Source organism: Lipotes vexillifer, unplaced genomic scaffold, assembly GCF_000442215.2.
Source record: "Lipotes vexillifer unplaced genomic scaffold, Lipotes_vexillifer_v1.1 scaffold536, whole genome shotgun sequence".
In the NCBI taxonomy this organism is placed as follows: domain Eukaryota; kingdom Metazoa; phylum Chordata; class Mammalia; order Artiodactyla; family Lipotidae; genus Lipotes; species Lipotes vexillifer.
Window position 1 is genome coordinate 1,481,448 of NW_006775074.1, and position 10,250 is coordinate 1,491,697.

At 48.0% G+C, this 10,250-nt stretch overlaps 1 pseudogene; it reads right to left on the minus strand.

The window, feature by feature from the left end:
* Window positions 1-5,819: 5,819 nt before the first annotated feature.
* Window positions 5,820-8,543, minus strand: LOC103081189 (elongation factor 1-alpha-like; annotated as a pseudogene).
* Window positions 8,544-10,250: the final 1,707 nt, after the last annotated feature.

A 10,250-nucleotide genomic window follows, 5' to 3' on the forward strand; every position in this document is an offset into this window, starting at 1 on the left:
TGAGACTCCAGCCTTTCAATAACGGACTGAGGGTCACAGATGAGTGACGCCAACATGGAGAAAGAAAACCTTAAGAACCAGATTAGACTCTGGGTCCAAATGAACTTGTTTTGGGCCAAAGATTATATGCTGCTTAAGCAGAAGATGAATCATTGCTTCAGTTAAACATTGTGAGTCTCCTAAGCCAACATTTCAAGGTCCTCTAACCTCTGTTAATGATGTTTGAATTGAATCCAAGAAGTGTTAATTGAAGGAATATTGAGCTAGAAGATTCCAAGTGTAGTAAAGCAGAGTCCCCACCATGTGTTCATCAAACATTAATCAAGCTGTTACTATGTGCCCGGTTCTGGCCTAAACATGGGGGTATGAAGATAGGTAAGCTGCTGCCTCCATCCAAGAGGCCCACGATATTTCCTCAGCCTCGCCAGAAAAGTAGGAGCAGTATTTCCACATCCGGCGTACAGATCAAGACAAAGAAAGCAAAGGCAACTGGCATGGGCTGTCCACTTTGTTAGCTCTCCAGTGCTCCCTCTTCCTGCAGACCCAAGACACACAAGGAAGCAGACTGTAATAAACCCAGCGTATGGGTACCTCCTGACAATGAGAGGGTTTAGCCACAGCACTGTTTGGAGCTCTTGAAGGTAGTGATAATACTTGCTGACTTCTGTGCAGTTCTGCAGTTCACTTTTTTTTTAAAATTTTTATGGGAGTATCGTTGCTTTACAATATTGTGTTAGTTTCTGCTGTACAGCAAAGTGAATCAACTATATGTATACATATATCCCCTCTTTTTTGGATTTTCTTCCCATTTAGGTCACCACAGAGCAGTGAGTAGAGTTCCCTGTGCTATCAGTAGTTATCTCTTAGTTATCTCTTTTATAAATAGTATCAATAGTGTTTATATGTCAATTCCAATCTCCCAATTTCCCCCCCCCAACTTTCCCCCTTGGTATCCATACGTTTGTTCTCTACGTCTGTGTCTCTCTTTCTGCTTTGTAAATTTTTTCAGATTCCACAGATATGTGTTAATATGTGATTTGTTTTTCTCTTTCTGACTTACTTCACTTCTTAAGGAGGAAGGGGAAGAGGCTCACTCTGATATAAGGACCGCTTATTTGGTCTCTTAAAGCCACAGAGACCTTTTTATGGATCCTAAGCCTTACAGGCACTGGTTGGGTCGTTTCACCTAGATGAGGATAATACATTATAGCAAGAGGAAATCTATCACTTTCCCTTTTTTCCATCATTATAACGTAACTCACTTAACTGGGGCAAGAATGCTGGGTCTTGGCCTTCCACTCAACAAGACACAGAGTAGGACTCCATCAGGCCAAAGGGAGGGTAAATTAGGAAACATCTGGGGCCTGGGCATTAACCAGATCACTAGTTGGGGGTGAGCCAAAGACCCATGAGAGTGGGATATCAGTGGACAGGAACAGACAGAAGTCAGGTTACTCAAAAGTCTAGGCAAGGGCTTCCCTGGTGGCGCAGTGGTTGAGAGTCCACCTGCCAATGCAGGGGACGTGGGTTCATGCCCCGGTCCGGGAAGATCCCACATGCCGCGGAGTGGCTGGGCCCGTGAGCCACGGCCGCTGAGACTGTGCGTCCGGAGCCTGTGCTCCGCAACGGGAGAGGCCACAACAGTGAGAGGCCCGCATACCACAAAAAAAAAAAAGTCTAGGCAAGAACCAAGGAGTGAATGGGTGAATTTTCTGGTCAGAAATAGGCTAAAAGCGAGAGGGCTGGGGAATCACTAAGGGCCAAGGCACCCCTAGCTGTCAAGGTCAGGGTCAGACTAGGAGTTCTGAGCGGTGAGGAATCTTGGCAGGAGTAAGGTCAATGTTTGGGTGGGTATATGTGCACAGATGGGAGCCAAGAGGTGAGAAAGGAAGGTAGCTGCTTAGGGCAGAGGAAAGTAGAGGCTATAGGTTCTTAGGAAGCTGTTTCTATTCATTAAAGCAAAATTAATCCTTCCATATAGATTCTTAGCCTTATTGTTGTATTTATGTGTGTGTGTGTGTATATATATATATATATATATATATTTATATATATAAATGTTACTTCCCCAACAGACTTTGAGGCTTCCAGGGCAGCGGCTGCAAACTCGCTTACATAGGTTTGGCACACAGTAGGTGTTATTGGCTTTACCTGATTCCTAATGCAAGTTTCTTTACTGACACCCTGAGGTTTCCACGTGGATGCTCAAACATATAGAAATGACATCTCTACAATTACCCAGGTCCTTTTTGCCACCGTGTCTCTGACACAAGGGTCATACTGGCTTGCAAAACAGTGGCATAATGTTCCATCAAAATATCCTAATGAAGTAATATTTATTGAGAACTGCGGCAGCCTTGGCCTTGTGCTTATGGTGCTAACCTTAGTCAAAGTTACCATCAGTGCAGCTGATTTTGTAAAACCAGCCCCAAAGATGCATCTCTTCTCATCCCACTGGTTATGAGCTGTTCTCTGGTAGCTCCGGGCATTCTGCTCCAGTTTGAGTTTTTTTTTCTGGGCTGTCAATCTTCTAAAGAGACATGACATTTATTCTTCCTAATTCCCCAAACACTGTGATACAGTGAAAGCACTCTTATTGGCCGTTCTGTCTTTATAGTTTTTGTGAAGAAGGGAAAAAAGGGAGGGAGGGTAGAGAAAAGGAAACAATCAGGGGCGCATCAAGGGAGAAAAGCAAAAGAAAAAAATAGAAGGGTGAGGGAAAATAAGAAAAAAAATAATATAAATTTGTTGACAGTTTGAGTTTTGCCTTATTCAGAAAGCAGTTTAAATCCTTCAGAGTTTCTCTTTCAAGCTAGTCCCCTGTCAGAACTTGAAACAACATCTTTTCTGCCTGGGATACAAGCTGTAGGAAACTGAAAAGACACAAAGACACCTACCTAGATTCTTTTCCTACTTAGGGTGTATGTGTGTGTGTGTGTCTGTCTGTCTCTCTGTCCCTTAGTAGGGCTATGACAACCACTTGTGAGTTTGAAAACCAAAGATGAATTCTCTCTTCTTTTCCCGAAACACAGGCTCTGCTTGTAGTTTGTTTTTTCACTGTGATGGCTTAGTGGATGGTACAGAGGACAGTAATTCAGCTATTTATTTTCAGGCCATTGATCAGCCAGGGGGCGAGGGAAGGGAGATAATTAACTTTCTTATTTCTCTGATTGCTTTGGAATTTTGAAGAAAGAAAAAACATTGTCCTTTTTCCTCTCTATCCTCCTGAACTCCTGGGATCCCGTCTTCTCCTTTTTCTGCTTTCTGCCTATGAGAGGCTGGCCTTTGTGTCCCAATTCCATGCCCTTTTCCACTAGGAATTGTGCCTCCCCACAGGATGAAGCCTTCTTTTCTGTCGACTCAGCAGGCACCACCAGGCAGGTCTTTCTAGCATCCTTTTCAGTGAGTCTTTTAGTGATGCTCCTGACAAAAGATGAAATAAAAAGCTGAAACCTCAGGGCCTAGGAAGAAAAGAAGCAAACTTCTCAACAGTGGGATCTATAGCTGTCAGAGCATTAGTGTCTGTGTTTATGACTCTCTGTGTGTGTGTGTGTGTGTGTGTGTGTGTGTGTGTGCGCGTGTGTTGGGGGGAGGATGTGGTGACAGAGAATGAGAAGGAGGCCGTGCTTGGATTTTCCTGAGGCTTATTTTTTTTCCCCGGTGGTTTAAATTCTGCTTCCCTGCCCCACCTGGAGTGGCCTTCTAACCTTCCCCACCTGCCCTTCCTAGCTTCCTTCCCTCACTCCAGGATGAAGGTGAGGTAAGGGGAGGCTACAAATACCATGTCACATGGAAAACTCTTCAGTGGATGTTGAGGTGACAGGAGGTGACACAGGAAGAAAGCAGAGGGAGAAGGGAGTGTTGGGATGGGATTATGAGCGTAGGTTTCGGACACAAGCCTAGATCTGAATGCCAAGGTTAGCACACAATAGCCATGTACTCACTTAGCTTCTCTTGTTGCAGCATTGACGTCTGTAAATGGGAATACAATAGATTACGTATCCAGAGCAGTTAGAACGCTGTACATTTAATAAAAGCTCAATAAATGTAGATATTCTTAGCATTTACTGCCTGGAGGGCAAGAGCTTTGAAGGAGTGGTTTTTATTTGAAGACCCATGAGCAATGTTTCAAAGGAGTATGAAGCACGCTAGCCACATGTGCCTTCCACTCTTGTACAAATTCTGTGCGCAAACGAGGGAATAGGCAGATGGGTCGCTTCCCTGTGAGAGGACTTCAGGGAGGTCTAGGGGAGAGGCAGATAAACAGTCGTCAAGGATCCCTTTAAAAAAAATCATGCCTTTATCTCATCTTCAACTAGATGACCCTCTAGGTCCTCTAAAACCTATTTAATCTACAAATAAATGCTGGGAAGGGTACAGAGAAAAGGGAACCCTCCTACACTGCGGGTGGGAATGTAAATTGGTACAGACACTATGGAGAACAGTATGGAGGTTCCTTAAAAAACTAAGCATAGGGCTTCCCTGGTGGCTCAGTGGTTGAGAATCTGTCTGCTAATGCAGGGGACACGGGTTCGAGCCATGGTATGGGAGGATCCCACATACCGCGGGGCAACTAGGCCTGTGAGCCACAACTACTGAGCTTGCGCGTCTGGAGCCTGTGCTCCGCAACAAGAGAGGCCGCGATAGTGAGAGGTCCGCACGCCGCGATGAAGAGTGGCCCCCGCTTGCCACAATTAGAGAAAGCCCTCGCCCAGAAATGAAGACCCAACACAGCAAAAATTAATAAATTAATTAATAAACTCCTACCCCCAACCTCTTCAAAAAAAAAAACAACTAAAAATAGAACTACCATATGATCCAGCAATCCCACTCCTGGGCATATAGCTGGAGAAAACTCTAATTTGAAAATACATGTACCCCTATGTTCATAGCAGCACTATTTACAATAGCCAAGACATGGAAGTAACCTAGTGTCTATCAACAGATGAATGGATAAAGAAGATGTGGTATATTTATACCATGGAATATTACTCAGCCATAAATAGAATAACACGCCATTGGCAGCAACATGGATGGACTGGAGGTTATTACACTAAGTGAAGTAAGTCAGACAGAGAAAGACAAATATCGTATGATATCACTTATATGTGGAATCTCAAAAATGATACAAATGAACTTATTTAAAATACAGAAACAGACTCACAGACATAGAAAACAAATTTACAGTTACCAAAGGGTAAGGGGGTGGGGGAGTTTGGGATTAACAGATACACACTACTATCTATAAAATAGATAAACAACAAGGGCCTACTGTATAGCACAGGGAACTATATTCAGTATCTCGTAACAAGCTACAATGGAAAAGAATCTGAAAAAGAATGTGTGTGTGTGTGTGTGTGTGTGTGTGTGTGTAACTGAATCACTTTGCTGTACACCTGAAACTAACACAGCGTTGTAAATCAACTATACTTTAATAAAAAAAGAAAAATATATCTATATGAAAGTGAGGGTGGGTGAGAGGGATGTTAGCACTGAACTAGCCTATTGGCACTGGGATCCTGCCCTATGCCATTGTGAATACGCTTTATCACATCCCAAAACAATTCCTCTTGCTCACAGAGAGGACCAGCCAGAGGTGATTAGGTTCGAGGGAAATGGGAAGAGGATGGGAAAGAGCCCTGGGTGGGAGAAGTAGGTAAGACCCTGAATTGTGTTCACCACCCAGAGCATAAAACTTTGAAGCCTATGGGCCTTAAATTAGTTGTTTTTCTACCCAGAGTTTCCTCATTAACCTGATGCTTTCCTCCTTGGAAGAAACCAAGACAGCTAGTTTAAGTTTTATTATTAATTTTATTCTGTCAATAGAAGTATCTCATATAGTGGAGGTTGCCGAGGACACGCTTCGCTTCTTGCTGGCCTTCACTGCTGAACTTGGCCGCAGAGGCTGTCTTCCCCTCCACCGCCTTGATGACGCCAGTGGCCAGTGTCTGCCTCATGTCATGCACAGCAAAACAGCCTGGAGGAGGAAGGAAGGAAGAAGAAAGAGTGAAATTTCTAGAAAGAGGCATAGAAGGAAAGGCTCCTTGGCCTCAGTCAGAGGTGCTTTCCTTCCCAGGACTCAGCAGCCATCAGTCCCTGGCTCACCTAGAGGTGGGTACTCAGAGAAGGTCTCCACACACATGGCCTGGCTGGGGACCACCTGCACTATGGCTGCGTCAGGGACTTGGGGTTGTCCTCCAGCTTCTTGCCTGAGCGCCGGTCAATCTTTTCCCTCAGTTCAGCAAACATTCAGGAGACGTGGGCCGTGTGGCAGTCCAGCACCGGCATGGGTCTGTCCCGAGTGATTCAAGATGATCCCCTGGCGAGGGGAGGAGGATGGAATTAGAAGAGATCCGATGGCACCTGTGATCTGGAGCCAACCCTCAACCAACCTGGGGCTTCCGTTGAACTGGGATTAATTTCTAAGAAGCATTTCCATCACCACCAAGCACCAAGGTCCTTGGCTTCCTGGGCACCTACCTGCACCACAAAGCTGCTGGCCTCTATGGGGGGCTCGTTCTTGCTGTCTCTGACCACGTTGCTGTGTCAGATGTCCTTCACGGACACATTCTTTACATTGAAGCCCACTTTGTCACCGGGCAGGGCCTCGGGCAGGGCCTCGTGGTGCATCTCCACAGACTTGACCTCAGTGGTGACGTTGCTGGGGGCAAAGGTGACCACCATGCCAGGTTTCAGGAGGCCGGTCTCCACACGGCCCAAGGGCACAGTGTCGATGCCTGTCCAATGGGATGAAGGGCAGTCAGAAAGATTCTAGACCCACCCAGTGACAACTGGCTTCTGGGGGAGTCCCTTGGTCCTGGCGCTCAAGGACCAAGGCCACCTACAGAACTGGCTGTTTCTTCTGTGTATCAGATAATTTGGAAACGCTGGGGGCTTTACACTTTATCACAGCTCAGAAGTCAGGATCTGAGCCCTGGCAAGTCAGACACCGGACCTCATTCTCAATTCCTTCATTCCTCAAGAAGCCCTGTCACCTCGCCTCCAATCTTGTACACATCTTGCAGAGGCAGCCTCAGGGGCTTGTTGACAGGGCGAGTGGGCGGGAGGACGGAATCCAGAGCTTCCAGCAGTGTCACCTGGGTGGTGTTTCCCTCCTTTCGCTCAACCTTCCAGCCCTTGAACCAGGGCATCTGCGGGAGGATGCAGAACGTAGTGGAGGTGAGCCTGGGGCATTGCTCTCAGCACACCCACCCCAGGGCCAGAACCAGGACCAGGACCCACTCCGCCCGCCCGCAGACCCGGCGCGCACTCACATCGCTGCTGGGCTCTAGCATGTTGTCGCTGTGCCAGCCCGAGATGGGCACGAAGGCCACGGAGGCTGATCTTGATGTAGGCGCTCACTTCCTCCGTGATCTCCTGGAAGCGCGCGGCACTATAGGCGGGCTCGGTCGAGTCCATCTTGTTGATGGCCACGATCAGCTGCTTCACGCCCAAGGTGAAGGCCAGAAGCGTGGGCTCGCGGGTCTGCCCGTTCTTGGAGATGCCCGCCTCGAACTCGCCCACGCCGCCGGCCACGATAAGCACTGCATAGTCGGCCTGCAGGACATAGACACCACGGGGCCAAGGGCTTAGTTAGGGGAGGGGGCGCCGGCCGGGCTGGGAAGCCTGCTAGAGTTTCGGGCAGTCCCGGGTCCCTTGGGAAAGCTCGGGGACGGGATGCTCCCCAGAAGTTGATAAGTTCGTGGGTCCCTTGGTTACTGCTGTGCGCAGAGGTCCCGCCTCCCAGTCAAACTCTCACCTAGTCCCATAAATGAGCTTTTAGTTCCTTCCTCCCCAAGTGATCTACTTGTCTGGGCGTCAGAAAACCTGGCCCCTGCCCCAGCCTGAAAGGGGGCCCGTATCTGAGCCTCACAGAGTCTGTCCTCCTCCGGGTCTTTCAGAATTGATGATTGGCGTGGATGAGGAAAATCTTCTAAGGCTTATGATCCCCGCCTTCCCAGAGTCCCGGAAATAAGGCCTGAGTTTCCTCCCTTCCTCTGCGCCTGCCCCGCCCCCACCCGAAAGGGAGGGCCCTGGGAGCAAGGGCTGCTTTACCTGGGAGGTGCCCGTGATCATGTTCATGGGGCAGCGATGATGGTGACGTAGTACTTGCTGGTTTCAAACTTCCACAGGGAGATGTGGATGCTGATGGCACGCTCTCTCTCTCCCTTCAGTTTGTCCAACACCCGGGCGTACTTGAAGGCGCCCCTACCCATCTGGGGAGGGGTGGGGAGTGAGTAGAGCGCATTGATGGCAAGCAGACTGACCTATCCCAGGGAATTCAGTGGTGCCTTAGACCTCACAGCGCACCCTGCTGTCTGCGTTGGACGCACCGAGAAGCAGGACATCCATCTCCCCACCCCAGCTCCCACAGGCCAACACTGCGCGTGGGTGCCTTACCTCGGCTGCCTCCTTCTCAGACTTCTCGATGGTCCTCTTGTGGATCCCCCCACACTCGTAGATGAGATGCCCGGCGGTGGTGGACTTGCCGGAGTCCACGTGGCCGATGACAACGATATTATATGGGTCATCTCTTTGCCCATGGCGGCGGGTCCCTTCCTTCAGTCACTGCTAGAGGGGAGCACGGGGCGGGTGAGGCCACAGCGTGCCAGGCCTGCCTCTCTCCTCCCCTCCCCTCCACTCTGCTCCTGCCCAGCACCACCCTCCCCACTTCACAGCCTAGCCCGGAGCCTGGGACATGGTAGCGTCAACTGAAAAGTAAAAGACTTGCCAGGCCCACGCCCTGGCAAGAGTCACGATCCCAGGACCATAGCTACTACTTCCAAGCAGTCCTGGCCCATCCATCCTTTCTCCTGTGTGGGCCTTCCCCAGAACATGTTGGGCATTCCCCATCCCTCCCATCCCCCCACCCCACTGCACTCCCCAGCCCCGGTCCACTTCTTGTACAAGAAACCCTGCCACTCTGTAATTTGCAGTTTGTCCCCTGCCCCCTGCAAGTCCCTACATCCAGAGAAAAAGGAGCTAAGTGGATCCAGCAGCAGCTGCAGCAGCTGTGATGATAGTGAACAGCTGTCTTGCTTCCTGCTTTTATAAACCTAGCACTGGACCTTCCAAAGCTGACACCAGAGCTGGAACTGGTTTAGGAAATGCTACTCCCTCCCCCAAACTCAATTTCACAGACTTCTTCTCTGACCAATTGGATATTCGGTTGAAGAGATGGTGGGTGACTAATGTTCAAAGAGCCCTATTTACACTAGCCAAGACAAGGAAGCAACCTAAATGTCCATCGACAGATGAATGGATAAAAAAGATGTGGTACAATACAATGGAATATTACTCAGCCATAAAAAAGAATGAAATAGTGCCATTTGCAGCAACATGGATGGACTTAGAGATTATCACATTAAGTGAAGTAAGTCAGACAAAGACAAATAACATATGACATCACTTATATGTGGAATCTAAAAATATGATACAAATGAACTTATTTGCAATACAGAAACAGACTCACAGACATAGAAAGAAAGCTTATGGTTACCAGAGGGGAAGGGTGGGGGAGGGATAAATTAGGAGTTTGGGATTAACAGATACACACTACTACCTATAAAATAGATGAACAACAAGGTTGGTATGGCACAGGGAACTATATTCAATATCTTGTAATAACCTATAATGGAAAAGAATCTGAAAATAATGTGTATAACTGAGTCACTCTGCTGTACATCTGAAACTAACACAACATTGTAAATCAATCGTACTTCAATTTTAGAAAAGCCTGTTTAAAAAATGTGGTACGGGGCTTCCCTGGTGGCGCATTGGTTGAGAGTCCGCCTGCCAACGCAGGGGACACCGGTTCGTGCCCCGGTCCGGGAAGATCCCACATGCCGCAGAGCGGCTGGGCCCGTGAGCCATGGACGCTGAGCCTGCGCGTCCGGAGCCTGTGCTTGGCAACGGGAGAGGCCACAACAATGAGAGGCCCGTGTACCGCAAAAAAATTAAATAAATTCATTAATTAAAAAAATGTGATACAAAATCCAAAATGTATAAGAGGATTTATACATCCCCATCCCAGTCTCTCAGTTCCTCTCCCCAGAGACCACCGCCACAACCATTTTCTTATATATTCACATGTATTCTAAATGTTTTAGCCTCCAAAACCCCATTTCAGAATATCCCCTTGTCCTTTAAGACTGCATTAAAAACTAACTTTACATATGCTCTTTTATAATTTTGTGGGGAGAACTTCCAGGGCTGTCATATCCAATGTGAAAACCTGGAGCTGCAAGCCA